At 45.4% G+C, this 19,092-nt stretch overlaps 1 long non-coding RNA gene across 1 annotated transcript; it reads left to right on the forward strand.

Annotated features, from left to right (window-relative positions):
* The first annotated feature begins 2,187 nt into the window (after positions 1-2,187).
* LOC128903903 (uncharacterized) lies at positions 2,188-5,749 on the forward strand. Its single transcript, XR_008464295.1, has 3 exons — positions 2,188-2,365; positions 5,029-5,153; positions 5,552-5,749. It is a non-coding gene; the product is annotated as an uncharacterized LOC128903903 (long non-coding RNA).
* The last annotated feature ends 13,343 nt before the right edge of the window (positions 5,750-19,092 follow it).

Here is a 19,092-nt window from a genome sequence, read left to right on the forward strand (position 1 = left end):
ATTTGTCATGTCAAAAGGGGAGACAGCAAGCGGCTTTTTTCTCCCCCCTCTTTGTGGCCATGCTAACAGCTCTCACTTCGCCCTGAACTTTGCCAAAGGAACAATCATGATTTTCGGAAAAAGTGCAGCCAGATTGCAAAAGCAGATTTAGCAGCTCCGACTTATTTTTATTAAACTTTTCAGCTGCTCCTGGGAGGACCTTTGCTATTTCCCAGCAGCAGAAAGGGATGAATTCAAGGGGAGAGAGGGGACGTGATGTCCACAGTACCACATGCACATAATTCACCAGCAGCTGGGTAGTTAGGTTTTATTGTTATGATAGTATATTTAGTGTTTTGTAAAAAGCTACTTAGGGAGCTGTTTCCCTTGTTGTACAGCAGTTTGTTAGCTGTAAGATTCAGACATAAGCCTTTAATTATGCCTAGCATCTCCGCAAAAGCAATTTCAGTTCTCTCCCCTGCCTCATGCAGCATCTTGGGGTGCTCTGCATCTGAATGTGAACAAGCTATTGTTCAACGTGGCTTTAAATCATTACAGAAATGTTCTGTAGCATCCACTGGGAAAGCCTGCTCCCATCTGTCCCGTTCATTTCTCACAGTCGCTTTGGGAACCAGGGCCAGTAATCACAGAAATTTTGTTTAAAGGTTAGGCGCAGAGTAACATTATCTTCATACGCTGTGCAAGCTAGTAACAGGTGAAGGTGTGGCTCTGAATTATTTAGAGGAATGTAAATCTTAAGATTAAGCATCTTTCCCAGCCTTTAGGTAAGCATCTTTCCATTCATTTTCCAAAACTGTGTATGACACAGTAGAGGACTTGCAGGGGACTTAGAAGCTAATGTCCACTTAAAATGTCTGCAGTGTGGTTGAAGACAATCTCAATCTCCTCCTGCCTCCCCTGATACAAATCTTCTGTGGTAGACTTCAGTCAGCTCAATGCCGTGGCATCCCAGCCTGACCACAATTCTAAGTCTGTATCTCCTGAATAAAAGCCGAGATTTTTATTTTTCTTCTGAAAAATATGTATTTTTTATTATAACTTAGACTTGCAGAAAAAGTATGAAACGTTGCCTAATGTTATTCAGCATATCCTATATTTGATGGTCCTCTTGTCCCAGAGTTTCTGTTTCAAATAATGATGAAAAAAAGTTGTATTAAATTTACATCAAAGGGAAGTTGGGGAAGCAGAAACATGAATAACAAACACATGCATAATGTGATTCTGAACAAAGAGACCTGTGCCGTCAGTGTGGGGATAGGCCGTGCGGGAACACATGTATGTCATTGCAGCATATTGCTAACACATGTGGGGGTCATCCAGATACGTTTGGGGGCAGCTGAGATCCCTGTTTGAAGGTAGATTTGATACAATCTGGTTTGTAGGTACTGTGGCAATGAGTGCACTTTACATCTTTATAGAGTGGTTACCACAATCTTTTATGTGTTTTCCTGTACAGGCTTCCATATGCAGGGTGTGCTGAAGGGAGAGCGTAAAGAATATCTAAATTATGTCAGTGTAAAGATTCACAGAAAAGAAAAAAAAATTACGGATGATAATGACATTCTGAAAGGAGTTCATAAACATCTTCAAATGAATGAAAGAAAAAATAAAATTCATTAAATTGTAATGCATTTCACCCACCCAGACATCAGAGCTCCAAAGCAGCTTGGTGGTTTTTCTTCTTCAGTGGCTTGCAATATTACCAGCTCTTCCAGCGGAACACAGAGCACGGCCAAGGGGCCACGGCTCTGCACGGAAGTGAGGATGCATTTACCAAAGCAACAGGAAGGCTCTGGATTCGGGACCTTGGTTCAGAGCTCTTCTGCAGCAGCTGAGGACGTACTAGTCTTTCGCAAAGGTAATTCAGACTGTTTGGTCTGGAAGTGATTTAGCGTTTTATACTTGTTAGACAGAAATAAGTATGCTTGACATTTGTTAGTAATACTCCTGGTTTGGTTTGGTCTCGCCAGGTATTTGTAATCTTGAACAGACACTGTCTATTGCTCTGAACTCATTTCTGCTTTCCTTTACTAGCAGCTCTGGCCCCTGCTCTGCTGTCCCTCACGTCACCCTCGAACCAAGGCAGCTCTCCACCGACTGGCTGGTCTTTATCACCAGATTTTCTGAATGTTCAGCACCCGTAACATTGCAACAGATTTTCAGAAGCAGGCAACCATCAGCTATGGTAATTACAGTTAGGGCCAAATTCTTAAAAGAACTTGGCATACTGCCCCAAATCTGGTCCCAGGCATGGATACATAGTGCTTTCCTGCAGGAATCACAGCTCTGAATTTGGGAATCACCTAATTCTGTGCCCCACAGAAGATCCTGGCTGGGTGGTGTGTGGTCAGGATGAAGGTGGAAGGTAAGTGCTTGTCACATATGGTGATGCTGGTTTGTGATGCTTGCGGTGACAGAGAAGGACAGACAAAATGAGACTCCAGCTATTACAAAATTATAGTGATGAACTGGAGGAATCCATAAATACAATACACATTTACGTTAATAAAATCAGGTGGCTGGCCCACTGCATGGGGGGGGGATTGATGTGAAAAGAGGAATCCACGGGGATTGATGTGAAAAGGGCCACTTAAGTTTTGGCAAGTTATAGCTAAACATACTAGAGCAGGTCTTTAAACCTTGGGCCCCTAAATTACTTTTAATGGATCTCCAAAAGGTATCTAAGGAAAACAAGATTTATATTCATTATGCTAGGATCTTAAATTTCCATGTATATTATCACTGAAAGATGCTTAGAGCTGCACAAATTCAAAATAGTTGAAAAAAAATCACTGGAATAGAATTATAATCAACCTTAACATAGTAGTTTTCAAGACAGTAACCACTAAAGTCAGTTGTAGAAGTAGGTTTCTTGAATGTCTGCCTCACCAAAGGCAGAGCCAAGGGTAAAATAAACTGGATGAAATCACCGAATGTAGGATTAGGGTTACCCAAGGGCCTGTTGGCCCTTCTAAGCGACCCTTGAAAACTATCCTACCTATTTTGGGAGCAGAGTAAATGAAAGCAGTTCACCAATATTTAGACTAATCCGAACAAATGTTAAAAAGACAAACAAACAAGGGAGCAACCAAACCAAGAAAAAGCCCCCAAGCCAAAACCAAACAAGCAACAGAAGACCCCTGGCCAGTCCCTTGTGGTAGGCAAGGTCACTGCCTGGGAATGCTCTCGTGATTCGCAGGCAGACAAAGCTGCTCCAGCTCAGACGTGAGGCAGAAAGACATGACGCCACGGGGAGGTCCTGCTGCCGGCCCGTGGGGCTTGTCTAGAGGACGAGCCCTCGCTCCCCAGCTGTTTTTCAGCTCGTTGCTAGCATGGGCTGCCACCCCCATGAGTGACTGAGTAAACGCGCTCGCCGTGTGCCTGAACGCTTGCACAATGTCCCACCACACGCACAGACGGTTGCTGAAGCCCTGCCCTGCCAAGGTCGGTGGGAATTTTTGTCATCGACTTGGGTGCAGGCAGGATTTCCCCCCATGGACACACACCTCCTCCCGGATGCATGTGCATGTGAGTGTTTGTGTATATATATGCTTTACAGTACAAAGTACTTACAGGAAGGCATCTTCCCTCTTTAAATATTTTTCTGCAACTTCGTATTGCGTGAAGTCAGACCCTCACTGTCACAGCCGCAGTTTCTCACAGTTTAATGGTGTTAAAGAGCCCTTCTTGCTCCCGACTGCTGCAATAACAATCAGGCTGGGAGGAAGGGGAAATGAGCAGTGCAGCACACGCTGTACCTTCCAGCCACCAGCTATTGTTGAGAGCACGTTGCTCCAGACAGAGTGGCAGCAAGGCATGGGGTGGGAAGCAGGTGTAACCTGTCAGGAACACCAGCCTAGCAAAAGTCAATTTTTAATACAGGCAAGTACTCCTACTTCTCAGCTGCCTCTTGCCACCAAACCGAAAGAGGTTTTACATTCCTGTTGCTCAACGCTTGAAAGCTTAACAAACGCTTTTTTATGGCAAACCAAGAGCTCATTTTCTCATGTCGGCACTTTGGTCATTCATCTGTAAAGTCATGGATTCTTTTTTCTTCACCTCCCTATCATAACATAGCATTTCACGTGCAACAGTTTGCTCTCAGGAAGCATGTTTCCAGATGCTTTGCTATAGTTTGGGTTCTTTACAGAAGAGTCTGAAATCTCTCCTCCTTGCTTGCCCTGCTTCTCCACCTTGTTTTTCTTCTACTGTCTTCAGAACGTCCCACCAGCAAAGGCTGCCCAAGCTGTGGTAGTCCCGATGGAGTATTTTGCTGCAGCCAGGTCTACACAGGTGTGTAGTCCGGCACGACTGGCCAGGTTTGGACTGCTGCTGGGTGGCCCAAGCCCAGCTCAGTCACCTCACCCCCTAAATTCAACTGCAGTGTGTTGTTGGAGAACTAGACTGCCCTTGCTGAGCCCCTGTCCTATTCTCAGACCCCTTCTAGGGTGGTTTATAAACATCAGTGTGGTGGTCCCTGCTAGAGTGCATGAAGCCAGCAGCCCATGTGTTCAAACCCCTTCTTTGCTTTAGTGCGGGAGTTCCTGCCCTGGCGTGCAATATTAAAGCCTATTTGTGATCAGGTTCAGTTCACTGTGCTCTTGATCTGCAGCCTTTATTAATACCTTGTTTTCAGATACCTGCCTCTGTTTGCTGAGCACTCACACACCGTGCAAAGCAATATAAATGCATGTGTTCAGCCCAGCTGCCACACCATAAACAAGCATGATGAAAGAACATCACATCTATTGCCTGTCACTACCCACCAGGACATTATCTCTGCTCTCTTTCCTTCACCAAGGCTTGGAGGTGAAGTACTGCCTCGTATACATGCCACTCATGAAATGCCTTCCCCGGCTGGCTGTTCCTGGTCTAGGATTATCCATCAGCTGCAGGACACAGCTGCTTGGCAAGGGAGTCAGCGGACCATGAAAAGGCCTGGGCTTTTCTGTCCCTTACTAAGCATTTTCTCCACTTGTTCCTTATATTTCTTTTGTCCTTATAGTTAACGGTCCTCTTTTACCACAGGATAATTTTTGGGAAAGTGAATCCAACCCTGTCTCCTCCTCCCCCTCATGCAGCAGCTGTCAACTCCGGTTGGACTCTGCTTGGTTTTCTTCAGGAGTTAGCTCAACACCCTGCCAAAGCCCCAGGTATCTCCCCCAGCAACTCATCCCTGACCGTCTTCCTCCCCTTCCCCAGCAGCTCCCGCAACACTCACGGGTGATACTGACCTGTTCCTGGTAGCTTGGTGTATTTGGCTGGGCTGGAATGATGCTGAAAAACAACGGGAAAAAAAACCCTCAGAAGCGGTCTTTCCCCCAAGGAAAATTCTCCTCTTTAAATAGTCCCTTTGCATTTGGGAGGAAAAATACAATTTTTATCTCATTAACATACAGTTCCCCAGTCATCTGCACTTCTGAGCTCTGTAGCTATTTTATGTTCGTCCCTAATACATATGATTTAGCCTGGAGCTATGATGTATAGATTCAGACTACAGGAAAAGGACTGGAGACTGTGTAAGTAATCAGTTTGGCTTTACTTCACTCAGTGGTGACACTGGACAACAATAACAAGTTACAAGCAATTTTGGACTGAACATGATACGTCTGTCCCTGCGCTGCAGTGGAGATGCATCCGTCTGCGCCCCTAGAGCTGTCCTTGTCTCCTCATCTATCACTTCCCACTTGTGGCATCTCTTCGTCTAGTCAACAGTAACTTGCCATCTGCAGTGCCGAGAAACTTTGAAAATGTTCTGAATTTCACACCAGGGAAGGCCATAAGGTGCACTTCGTATGTCAAATGCCTCAGAAACTCGTTCTGTGCAAACTCTTATCCAAAATACATGTGGATACAGTTCCATGTTGTTTGTTGTTTTTCTTTTTGTTAAGTAAGTAAGTTGTTTTTGAGCTCTGGTATAATGTATCCTAATAAATCACTTTACATTTTGCTTTGCACCTTTCAGCATTGCATTGCTTATGTCTGATTAAGAAATGAAGATGGGGAGGGGTAAGGAGCCATCCCCATGTGGGACTGGGATGGCACAATCCAGGGCACAGAATATAAATGCAGTGATGCGAAGTCCAATCTCCCCTGTACTGTAAGTGCCCTCGTAAGAGTAATGAACTAGTCTAATTCTTACAGAGGTATAACGACGCCAGTTGGTCTCCCCGAGCCCGTTTCTATTCTAGTGTCTGAGTTACTGAGCCGTCTGGGGAGCAGACAGAGCCATTGGGACGACAGCTCAAACCAGACGGGATTGCTGGCTCTGGGGAAGCCCACACAGACATACCTGTACTGCTTCCAGAGCCACATCAGGCAAGAATTAGGAAGGCTGTGTCCCCGCGGGGCTAATCTCAAACCCGTCAGTTCTAGGCAGAGCTGGATGGGATGCCAGTGCACCACCTCCCGACATGGAAAAGTGGCCAGGGCATGGGGCAGAGAGACCCAGGCTGTCTCCGGTGTGGCTCTGTTGGAGCATGAACCCTACAGCCGGGCCAGCTCTTCTTCAAGCCACCTAAGTGCCAGTGCACTGCACTGCACTGCGCTACCAGCCCAGCTCCCAGAGGATTTATTAGCTGGAGCAGGGAACCTGCCTGGGGAGCACTGTCTCACTGCCACTGCAGCCAACGTGTCTCTTCAGAAACCAGAGTGCTGACAAGGTAAAACAGTGATACCTAAAGCCTCTGTGAGAATTAAGAGGAGTTGTACCTGTGTTGTCTGTATTATTACCATTACCAGGAGTAGCCAACCTCCTGTAAAGGAAATCCATACGTCGTTTTATAATGTTAGGAAAAACAGATACTTACCATAGAATCATAGAATCATCTAGGTTGGAAGGGATCTTTAAGATCATCGAGTACAACCATCAACCTAAAAAACCAAAACCACCACTAAACCATGTCCCTAAGCACCACATCTACCCATCTTTTAAATACTTCCAGGGATGGCAACTCCACCACTTCCCTGGGCAGCCTGTTCCAATGTTCAATAACCCTTTCAGTGAAAAAGTTTTTCCTAATATCCAATCTAAACCTCCCCTGGCACAACTTGAGGCCATTTCTTCTTGTTCTATTGCCTGTTACTTGGGAGAAGAGACTGACCCCCACCCACCTCTCCACAACCTTCTCTCAGGTAGTTGTAGAGAGCAATGAGGTCTCCCCTCCGCCTTCTGTTCTCCAGCCTGAACAACCCCCGTTCCCTCAGCTGCTCCTCATAGTAACCCCTGCACTGGCTGCTCTATCATCACGCCTCACAACTCGGGTATAACTGATCACAAGGGACATGTATCACTGGAGAGACGCTTACCCACAGCTCCCATCTCCACAGAATTTCTTTTTTAACTCCTTGTGCTAAATAGCATGCTTCGACATTGGGCTTGCTAAAAGCACTTGTGTTTTTGTCATGTTCTGTTCACAGAAGTCAATGAGGACTTCAGAGGGACCAACGATGCTGGTGCTGACTGAGTGTTCTTCCTCATTAAATGTTTTGAGAATCTAGATGGCCAAAAATATCAAATTTTACTTTTAAAAATCAAATTATCTAAAATAACAAAAGGAAGTTACCAAAGAACATCTTGCTTTGAAGCACTGTTCATGAAGATTAATAAAACATTTTACAAATCTATTTGTGACAGGATTTCTAATTTGTAGGAAAACTTGACACTACTGTAGCTTGTCTAGATTGAAAGGAAAACAAATTTCAACATGTTGAAAATCGCCCCAAAGTGGAAATTCCCAGTTCTAATCTACTCTGAAGATCACACAAACAACTTTTCATATTTTTATGGCAGCAGATCAGAACGGCATCATTCCTTTCTTCCATATGGCAAGGATGATGCAAAATAATATCTGGAGCGAGAAGAAAAAATAATCTGTGACTAGTTGGAATACAAAGAAAAAGAGCTTCGTTGAAATGATCTTTTCAGAGCATCATCCCTCGTAGCTCAGAACCTCTCAGCACGAGTTTGGCATAAGCTGTGCTATGTTTGGCGTAAACTGCGCTATGCCAAACTTCTGGCTTCAAGGCTTCAAACTTCAGGCTTGCTTCTGCACCGCTGACAGCTAGAGGTGCAGAATCTGGCCCTGGGAAACCTGCTCTGGCTGACCCTGCTCTGAGCAGGGGGCTTGGACTGAATGGTCTCCAGAGGTCCCTGCCAGCCTTGGCCTGGTGCTTAAATAGCTTAAATAATAGCCACTTTCCCCAAACCCTAATCACACCCTGCCTCCCCTTTCTTCTCTTCCCCACTGTCTTCTCTCTAGGAGACACCTCCCTGCAGCCACCTCAGGGGCCAGTGGTGGCCATGACCGTGCCCTGCTGGGGACACCAGCATTGGGCTGCACCTCGCCACGCGCAGCACCACCCTCCTGCTGCAAATAGCAGCATCCCCCTGGAGAGAGGGTGGTGTTGTCAATAGGCTGTGTTTTCACTACCCAAAACAGTGAGCCTTTTGCAGCAAAATGTCTGGTTTGAATGGCTTTTTTTGTCAGCGAAGAAGGTCTGTGCTTCCAGGCGCTTGCAGGGTGCAGGCATGGCAGCCACTGAGGGAGCAATACTGGGCCAAGCTGGAGAACCCACCGGGCAGCACCAAAATAGCCAATTATTTCATAGCCCATTAAAGAGTGAATGGACTAAAAGTTATCCTACGCTAATGGTATCGGTCCTCCATGACTCCCTTCCAAGAGGCTGAGGTGAACAATTCATTTGCAAGAGTTAAAATGTCCTCAAATGCACATGCAAAAAAAAAGCGTCTCATAAGATCTACTGTCCAAATAAAAAGTGATAAAGAGAAGCCACAACCTCTTACTTAAGACAGAGCTATGGAAAAAAATATATTTGCAGAAATCTAAGCAGCTGCCCTGAACTCACCATTTCTTAACGTAAATGAAACACTTTTTGCCATGTTAGATCTCCAGTGGCGCTGCTTCTGCTGTGCTCCTTTGGCAGTTTGTGAGACAAATTTGGGACCTGGGACATCTTACCCAATCTATATTTATCTTAAGGCAGAGTTTAAAGCATCTCTTGCTTACGGAGAAGGAATTAACTTTAACCCCTGCCCCAGTGATGTATTTAAGTATCTTAAGGGGGCCTACAAGAAAGCTGGTGAGGGACTTTTTAGGATGTTGGGTGATGGTAGGACTAGAGGGAATGGATTAAAACTAGAGATGGGACGATTCAGACTGGATGTTAGGAAGAAGTTCTTCACCATGAGGGTGGTGAGACACTGGAATAGGTTACCCAGAGAAGCTGTGGAAGCCCCATCCCTGGAAGTTTTTAAGGCCAGGCTGGATGGGGCTCTGAGCAACCTGATCTAGTGGGAGGTGTCCCTGCCCACGGCAGGGGGGTTGGAACTAGATGATCTTAATGTGCCTTCCAACCCTGACAAGTCCATGATTCTATGATTGTATCTTGCACACTTATTTTACAAACTGTTTTAAATCAAGCCGTCACCACCTTGACATGTCTACTCAGAATTAATTTTTCTTAGACCAATATAAATGATATCATGCCTTTGCTTGTCCGAGGAGGACAAGAACCTCTTGTAAGAATAAAATTCTCAGGATCCTTTCACAGACACCCTTATCTACACCCTGCAAGTAGGTCTTGTCTTCTGTGTCCATAGTGAGTTTGGAAGCTATAGAGGCAAACCAAAGTGTGCTGCTACAGTTGTTTGTGTCCCTGTGAGCGTGTGTGTGAGGATCAGATAATTCGGTAACTGGTGGACTAAGCAGCTGGTATTTCTATCCACCTTGATGAGATAAAAAATTAATTCAGTTTTAATTTCATTTCTCGGAAATTGGAAATTTCTCTGATCATAGTGTCTACTATGTAATTCTTAATCTCAAGTAGTGCAGTGATGAGGGGTGTTGCAGGCCAAGTGTTTGATCTATGGGCAGTCACATACGTTAATAGTAGCAAATCACCTTTCATGTACTAAAGCAAAGAAAAAAACCACGTGTCCGTTTTGTAATTAAAGAATGAATGAATAAAAACCCGTGCCCGAGGTACTGGGCTGCCTGAGAAAGCAGGTGCCAAACCCAATGGAGCAGGTGAACTGATCGCAAATGGAAGCCAAACAGCTCCCGAGCGGGAAGAGTGTTGTGTCAGGTTCAGGGTCCAAAAAAGTGTGCAGGGGTAGCCATCGCCCCCGTGACCGGCGGCAGAGCTGGGCCCCCAGTCTGAGGTGACAACTTCAGGGCAGGCCCTGCGCCCAGCACTCCCCAGCGCCCATCCTCCTCCTGGGCCAGGAGAAGCTGTTCTCTGTCAACCTTAAAGCAATACCCAGAAGAGGGTGGAGACTAATGTCTTTTCCATTATCTGTAGAGCTCACAAACAAATCTTCCTCCCCTGCTCCACCCCCACCCAAAAACCGGAGCCTCTCTGGAAGGCAGCCTGGTACGGAGGGACACGGAGGCGCTCCCAGACCAGGGCTGGTAAAGGAGCACCAGACGTGCATCTCTGGGAATTAGGGCTGCATCCAGGGAAAGCAATCCAACAGCCTCCCTGTAACTCCCATCACTGCCTGTAAGGCCATAGGTGTTCGTCTGAACTGCAGCGTTTGCCACAGGAGCCACCAAACCAGAAAAGCTGTGCTCTTTGGGCGAGGCCAGGAGCATCCCTGCGGCCACCGAGCCGACTGCGCGGAGCTCTCTGGTGCCCAGGGGGGAGCCACCTCCGCGCCAAAAGCCCCAACACAAAGCCAAACCGCTGATGCCAACCCAAACCACTCGCCCGCCTTTTGGTACAGGCCAGGCCCTACATTTGAGAGGATGAACCTTTTACTGTCAGGGAATTTTACGTCCTGCTGAATCCGTTTCTGTCCGCGTGTGAACACAAGCTGTGATAAGTTGTTATTTGAGGTCTGAGGAAGCGTTTGACTTTGAAGCAGCACCAAGGAGAAACCTGCTATAAAGGATTTTGTCGGTGCTGGGCGTGATGCTGCACACATATCCCATGGTGTTTATCGCCCCGGGGGTCTGACTGATGGGTTGCAACGGGAAACCTGCTTAGTATTTGAGTCTGCATATTCTGCCAGCTATTCTGTCAGCGGTTGTCAACATGATCAAGCCTAAATGTCAATACCCTAATTCCTCAAAATAGTATTTGATTTTAAAATTGACCATCAGAAAATAGCAATAATAGGATTTTCGGTCTACACATTTATGATAAGCTGCCTTTATGATTTCAAGATTTTCTTTCTTAGGCGTGAAGGCTAGAAAGACTTGATTCGGATGCATGAAAACCAAGATAGTCATTAAATTGCAAAACTTGAAGGAGTTAGGGCTTAGTGGAAAACAACACACGCCATGAGATTCACACTAAAATGGGGAGAATGAACCGTACTGCAGTGTAACTTCATCGTCAGGAAATACAGTTACGCAGTAGAAATGTCTCTTAAGCCTGTAATTCATGCAAGTCTGAAACGACGCTTCTTTACAGCCATGGAAGCCAGCCAACAAAACCTGCGGAGCCTGTGCTACCCTCCCAAACCCTTCATGCTACGGGTATAAAGGCACATGGGAGCTAGTAGGCAACTGCGGCTCAAAGATGCATTGAGGCTGTGTTTTCACAGGGAGTTTGTCCTGGGGAATATTAAGAAATCTTTCCCTTCAGTTTCCATATCAGGTTTTCAGATCAGCGCTCTTCCCAGCCTTTCCTCCTCCGGGCTGCTTGCAGTGTGGAGTGCTCTTTTCCTGTTTACCCTCACATCCCTTTTTATTACTAGGCAGGATTTTTTTTTTTTTTTTAAAGCACACTCAGGCGCCTGCTTGTTTTTTCTGAAGCTCTATGGGGATTTGTTGGCGTCTTTTGCAGCAGGTCATCCTGTTTTCAGACAAAGTTCCTGTCTTGTTAAAAACAATCATTTCTGGATGTCCCTGTACAGCTCCTGCTTTTAATCATCCTGAGTCCTTGAGCCATAAAATCCGCACTCCAAATATTTAGGTTTTGTTTGTTTGTTTGTAGCTAAAAAGAAAAAAAGAAAGGGAAAAGAAAGGAAAAGCCCACAGAACAGTTTCAAACTGCCACCCTTCTGCAGGACAGGAGACCTCTGTCTGCAGCAGCACGCTCAGGACAAAGGCTACCACTAGCAGACAAAACGGCGGCGGCGGCAGCGACAAGCCCCTTTACTCAAAATGCCCTTGCTGCTCTGGGTAGGAGCAATCTGGCTGCAGATGCCCGAGTCCTGGGCAAGTGCTGGCCAGCACGGCTCCCTGCAGCCACGCTCAGCCCCGGGGGCAGACCCGCAGGGCACAGCTACAAAGATACCCAAAGTGGGGCTGGCCCATCTTTTGGGCATAGTCTGCACGGTCTTGTACAGCGGCAGTAATTTTCAGAGCAGATCAAAGCTCGGCATGGCTTTCAAACCCATGGGTGGATAGTAACGGGGCCAGTACAATGCTATACAACTTGCTGGGTTTTAATTTTACGTTGAGAGGAAAAACTCAGACAACCGTCTGCCAGATTTCATCTATTTTAATTCTGTACGTGCCCCTTACCACTGCAGCAAGAGCAACTATACAAAAAGTACGTCCATGCTGACAACACCTGTGATGAGGGGACCGCTATAATTTTAATCCCCCTGAGGCTGGGACAGATATTTTACACAGCTTCATTTGAGACAGCAGCAGGAGATTACTCTCTGTGGCTCCCTTTATAGCCAGCAATAGAAGGTAGTCTCTGTTGGGGGGAAGCTAATGCCCCTAAACTAGGATCCCCTGCTGAGCCCTTCTCTGTGGAGTCTCTCCCCATCACCCTAGTGAAGGGGGCCAGGTCTTACCTTTTAAAAGTTAGAAGATGTGAATAAACCCTCAATAATTGCTGATATAAGATGCCAAAGTGTTTAACAAGTCAATTTTGTACCCTTCACATATAAATAGATGGGGGAAGTCGGTTCACAGACGGTGATATGTCTTGCCATAAGCTGGGACAAGAAGTCAAGTCTCTTTTATCTAGCCTGGGAGGAAGGTCTTGCTCTATCTGCCAGACTGTGCTCTTGCCTGCACTGCTGCAAGGAGGACTCACCGGAGCAAAAGACTGAATCTCTGAGCTCCTGAGCTAGCGCTTCCCAGGCTCCTACCTATTGGGAAATGCTGTTATTAAAATGGCAAAAGGAAAAATAAAAAGGACAAAAAGAAAAAAAAAAGGGCAAAAAGAGAAAAAAAAGACAAATAAGTTATTCTCTTTACTGTCTCCCAATTTGCACTACAGCAAGCTGCATCTTAAAGGGTCCTGGGTCACCTTGTTGGCACCCAAGGAAAGGTCACTTTCAAGCGTACCTCCAGGGTTTTGTGTACTGTTATGTTCCAGGAGGTGATGAAACGTATTTCAAAATATGTATGTTTAAAGGTGCCACGGTGCGCAGCTCCATTAAGAGAAAGGGTCTATTGTATGCTTCCTGATGCTGAACACTCATGCAAAATGATCATCAATCAAAGCTTCAGGCTTTGGTAAATTTACCCCTGACAGTTCTTATAGGAAGATGTTACACAATCCCTAACCCAAATGCTTTGATCTCCTAAGTCAAAGTCAATATGTCCAGCTGGATAAATAGCATTAAGCCTAGCACTGCTTCCTGTGTAAGTGATAAAAAATTGATAAAATCCTGACTTTCAGAAGCGCAGGTGCTTTAAATCAATGAAGTACAGTTCACCAAAGCTATTAATACCACCCCTGGAAGTCCTGACTGGAAGCAAAAAGCTTTGAAATTTTCATGCTCCTTAGTTCAGAAATGGAGTTTAAATTAGGTCGTTTTTAGGCAGCCACAAACACTGAGCCATACTCTGGGCTAGTATCAATCAGAACCGTGCTATTTGCTTAACTGGACCAGAGTCCCAGAGCTGAGATTCAGGCTCCTGCACTGCCAGCCTCCCTGCAGCGCAATGGGATTAGCTTTCAAGGATGTGCTCACAGAAACAGATATACAGCCTTGTCCCTAGTCCCTGTCCTCTCTTCACATGCTTTCGATGTGTCGTCGACATTCCCCCTTTCAGGGTCCTACCATTTTTCAAACCACACTTAGTCTCCTTGGACTCCTAATTGGCCACGGTGAGAATGCTTCCTTCTCCTGGTATTATCTTATTATCACGGGCCCACAGCCCTTCTTTCAGGGCAACAGCAGGGCTGGTGGGGTTCAAGCAGGTTTCCTTCCCTCAGGCTTACCCACTTCCCAGCATCAATAATCTGTTACAAATCCTCCCCCAATAATAACGACATTCTTGAAAGCTTGAGATAAATATCCTGTTACAAAACAGATGATCAGGATGAATATTACTTTCATCCTCTAAGTCACTACTTGTGGGGGAGTGGAGATAGTCTGTTTAGCCATATGGATGGTTTTCCATCATTCACAAATGTCACTGACAGCAGGGCCAAAAAAAAAATATTTTGACATGAACTTTGGGTTGCTTCAGCTGAAGTTGATTCTTGGAAGGTAAAATTCCCTCTGGTCCCAGGGCCACTCCATAGCAAATATAGCCCAAATGTTCCTATGAAAGCCCTGAACACACCTGGGAAATTTCAGAAGAACATGGACCTCATGCTAAGAAAAACCCTGGAGGAAATATTTGACATACAGATCTCAGGAATTCATTTTGATTCCTCTGAAATGATACACCCATCTTTTCTCTTCAAAGTACATTCTGACTGTAGGTTCCTAGAAGTTCTATGTCCTCTAAAAAAACCCCACAAATTGCTTCCTAGAAACCCTTCTTCAGACCTGAGGGAAGGAAAGGAGTCAGAGAACAAAATCCTCCCTGCCACTTCTCAAGAAGCATTTTGTACTTCCTCTGAAAGTGAACTAGACAATGCCCACAGAGAAGTGTGAGGTGCCCTCTCACCCAACAGCAGAAATGAAAATAGACACCTTGTGTTTCAACAGATGCCCTTGCTGGGCAGCTTATGAAGAGCTAAAGAAATCAGTCTCTATCTAAGAATACGTCAGCTAAGGTGTTTTCTCCTCATGCCGGTAAGAAGAGCTCAGAAACTGGACTAGGTGGGCAGCCTGTTCTTAGAGAGCGAGTTTCATGGAGGGCTGTTATCTCAGCTTCAGTGGCCCCATTTTGTCTAGACCTCACTCCTTCCTCCCTGACCTCAGCCACAGTTCATAACCCCCATCCTGAGCAAGCAAAAAGTCTCCTGGCTGCTCCCAAACAGGTTCTTACCCTAAGGGGTGGCCTTAGGCAAAAAAAACCTCAGCAAATGCTTGGTTCCCTCCTCGCTGGCCCATGTAGCCCCTGCATCAGTGTGCTTCACAACAGTGCATGTAGGACACACATCAGATGGCCAGGAATTGCTCACAGGCAAACTCTTCAACCCACAGTGAATGTAGGCAGTTCACACGTTTTTGAAGCCTGAGTATGAAGGTCAGATGGGAATTTGGGAGGAAAGGAGACAAAGGGCACAGGGCTGGAGCTGCACAGATCCACAGGGCAGCTGTTGGAATAGAGGAGGTTTTCGGGTCACCTTCACCTTACTTGTAACCCCTGCTTGGAGCTCGCCTTGCCACAGCTGGACCTGATCCTTCTGGCTTGTTTTTCCCTTCTCATTTCTACTGTCTCTATGGTCAGAAGTTCACTTCGCCCTTCTTTTGAAAGGCAATGTGCTGAATCCAGCCTAATGGATGATCAAAGCGACTGATCAATTCCAAGCCCTGAGAATAAAAAGCCCTTGCTTAATTTCTCTGCAATTTTGGCCTCATTTGCCTTCTAAAGTAATATGCAATATATTTTTGCGGGGAATCAGTTGCAAAATCAATATGGGCTATGCTTGTAAGAGCAAAGAGACAATCAACATCATGGGTCCTATTCCAGGCACTACTTTTGCCTTACTATGTCAGCCAACCTAGCTTGAAAAACTGCTGTAACACGGCCTACAGGCAGGTGAGCGCTACACCTAAAATGGTTTTCACAGCACAGACTGCTGTTATTCTAATGGCTATGAATTTTCCTACTGTTTCTTGATAGTATTTTAATGTTACAGCTGCTATTTGTTGTGGACCATACTGGTGAAGGGAATTGGGTCAATTTACAGTTGCCTCGCCACTAAAACCCCAATACTTACTGTTCTGTTTGTTTCCGGTCCAGTCTCCAGCTCAAGAATACTGATCATCTTACTCAGATGAGATAAATAGCATGAAAGTGGTTGAATAAAGCAATATTCAATAGAGACAGACAGGTGTGCATATGGCAATTAGCAGACTATAATCAGCATTTTCCCACAGCAACGTATCTCTTAGCTTTACCAATTAATAATGCAGCATTCATGCATTTACTTTTGTAGGTTTTCAGAAAAAAAAAAAAACACAACCCCAAAGTCCAGCTAACAAAACACTTCAAAGGAAATATCCTGTTGTAGGTTTCTGAGTTGCCGTGAAGCTGAATGATGCAGGTAGGTGACCTTTCCCTACCTGTGCGTAACAGTTCTTGTCCACCTGACATAGTGGAGGCGTCACGTGTGCTGTTAATGAGTCTCAAAGGAGTGGGAGCAATTGGTTCTAAGTAATTAGTCTGTGTCTGAATCTAAGAGACATTAATTTTATCAGTGATCATAGAGAGCTCTTGGTATGCAAGAACTCATGCTTAGTTGCCTCCAGTTTCCTGGAGTTAACTACACAAATCGACACGGGTGGTGGTTGAAAGCACTGGGCTACAGTGAAGAGTGCTCTCATCCCAAGCACTCAGTGCAGAAGACTTGGTTCCTTTATTTACTTTGCATAAATCCTGGGGAGGAAATATGAGGCACTGAGAGTCCCTTTGTTTTTGCTTATTGGATTTAAGCAATTCCTCCAGCACACACCAGAACAATGAATCCCTTCAGTCCCCCAGGCTGCGAGTGATATAAGGCCATGGATTCACACTGCAGATCTCCAGAATTTTCTAAGTTTTGGAGAAGCAATTGGATGATTGCAGCAACTTCATATTCAAACTTTGAGTCTGCTATTTTCAGAGACAAGTGATAAAATGTACCCCCTTATGCTAAGAGTCTGAGCTGGCATAATGTACATATCATTAAGACAGAACATCCAGGCTGAAGCTGTCCTCACTAATTAGGAAAATTCCTGGCCAAAACCATATTGTTTGGAGCCCAAAGAACACAGGTTATTCCAGTGATTCCTCACCACATACTGTGACTGGTAGATTCCTCATTTTCCATACTTCCAGTCTCAGTAAGGACTTGCTAACACAGCCAACGTGGTGTGTGTGGACAAGCACCCACACAGCTGGTTGGTTCAGTTCTCCCTCTGAACCCACAGAGCACATAACAGAGACCTTCTCTCTGACTGACTTCAGAAAATATACTTTTTTAGGTGAAAAACATCCTACAGCTCTTTGTCGACTCTCCAAGAGCCATGGGCAAATGCCCTGTTGCTAGACAATCACTGTGTGGGATGTCAGCTGGATGCCCAGCACCATTCAGAGTTGTGACCTGGCTCATTAATTGTACCATGTAGAAGAATCACAGAAGCATAGAATCATAGAATCATAGAATGGTTTGGGTTGCAAGGGACCTTAAACATCATCTTGTTCCAACCCCCCTGCCCTGGGCAGGGACACCTCCCACTAGACCAGGCTGCTCAAAGCCCCATCCAGCCTGGCCTTGAACACTTCCAGGGATGGGGCATCCACAACTCCCTGGGCAACCTGTTCCAGTGCCTCACCACCCTCACAGTAAAGAACTTCTTCCTAATATCCAGACTAAATCTACTCTCTTTCAGTTTGAAACCGTTACCCCTCGTCCTGTTACGAAGAGATGGTATATCAAGGTTGTGATCATTTGAAAGATGTCATATTTATCCAGATCAAAAAAGTCCATTGGCTAGTTTGGAGGTCATGACTTGGATCAAATAAGAAAGAAAACAGCTATCAGCTTTTGTTTCTTTCATATCTAATCTTTAGAGAGAAATCTTCTCTGAAAATGCCATTTGGACACTGACCTAGTCTGACTAATTATGGTGTCTTGCTCTTGGGAAACAAACCAGTTCTCCTTCTTTCCGTGTGTAATACATGTAGAAAAGCAGTTGCCTCGCAATTTAATCCACCATACTTCAGTGGGCTACCGAACCTACTCACCTTGAATATAGGCCATAAGGCATTCCAAGGGTTAGTTTAGAGGTTGCATCATTGTTCTTTATCCCAAAAACTATATAAGCCAAAAAGTCAGGCAAACTAAAACTCAAAAAACATAAAAATAAAAAGAGAAAAGGTGTTAAGGGTGGGTGTGATGATGAAAATGCTGACGGGCCCTTGCATTCAGTGGCAGTAATTAGCTTTACCATAGTAAATTCCAGGCATATGGCACAGCAACTTTCGCACCCTCTTATATGATTTAAAACGGTGCTCACAAATGTTCGTCTCACTGTAACTGTGAAAAATCTCCTGCTTTCTCAAGAATAAAACCACTCCAATATCTTGCCCTGACAACTGATGCTTAAAAAAATGCCCCCCGAATCCAGTTAAGGCAACGATGTGTGTTTAATGCAAGAGAACAACAATTAGTATATTTTTGACTGAAAAGAACTCAGTTAAGCTGCCAGAAACGTCAAAAGTTCCTCGTTACCCTGACACTTACGTAATTGTTCTGCGAACACCCACACGCCGGAATAGACCTACTCCACCAAAAATTGCAGGGCTGACTCACCGAGCATTCCTCTACGTAGCTGAAGACCTAACCATCTAGGATACATCATCTACAGCGTAATTCTAATGTGATTTCCCTGATTCAATAAAGTTACACTTCACTCAGAAAAAAAAAAAAAAAAAGAAAAAGGATAATCTTCGGGATCCTGCCCACCCATCACGGGGGAAGCAGCCAAGAATGGCAGCGCTGCGGAGGGTATCTGCTTTCCAAAAACCTGCCCAAGCCCCATATAAGGGCAGGGCTGGGATTAGATGTGGTTGGCTATGGTCTTCTGGATTCTCCTTGCTGAAACAAGATGCAGAAGTAACTGTACCTACAACCTACTCAGTTTTGCCCGCTGTGCTGGGTAATGTTCGCCTTTCAGAATCCAGGTATTACAGTTGGCCATGAACCTTCTTATCTGCAGGACAGCGCTCCCCTCCGTGCGGCTCCTCCAAACCCTGTGCTGGGGCATTG

This window comes from Rissa tridactyla, chromosome 1, assembly GCF_028500815.1.
Source record: "Rissa tridactyla isolate bRisTri1 chromosome 1, bRisTri1.patW.cur.20221130, whole genome shotgun sequence".
In the NCBI taxonomy this organism is placed as follows: domain Eukaryota; kingdom Metazoa; phylum Chordata; class Aves; order Charadriiformes; family Laridae; genus Rissa; species Rissa tridactyla.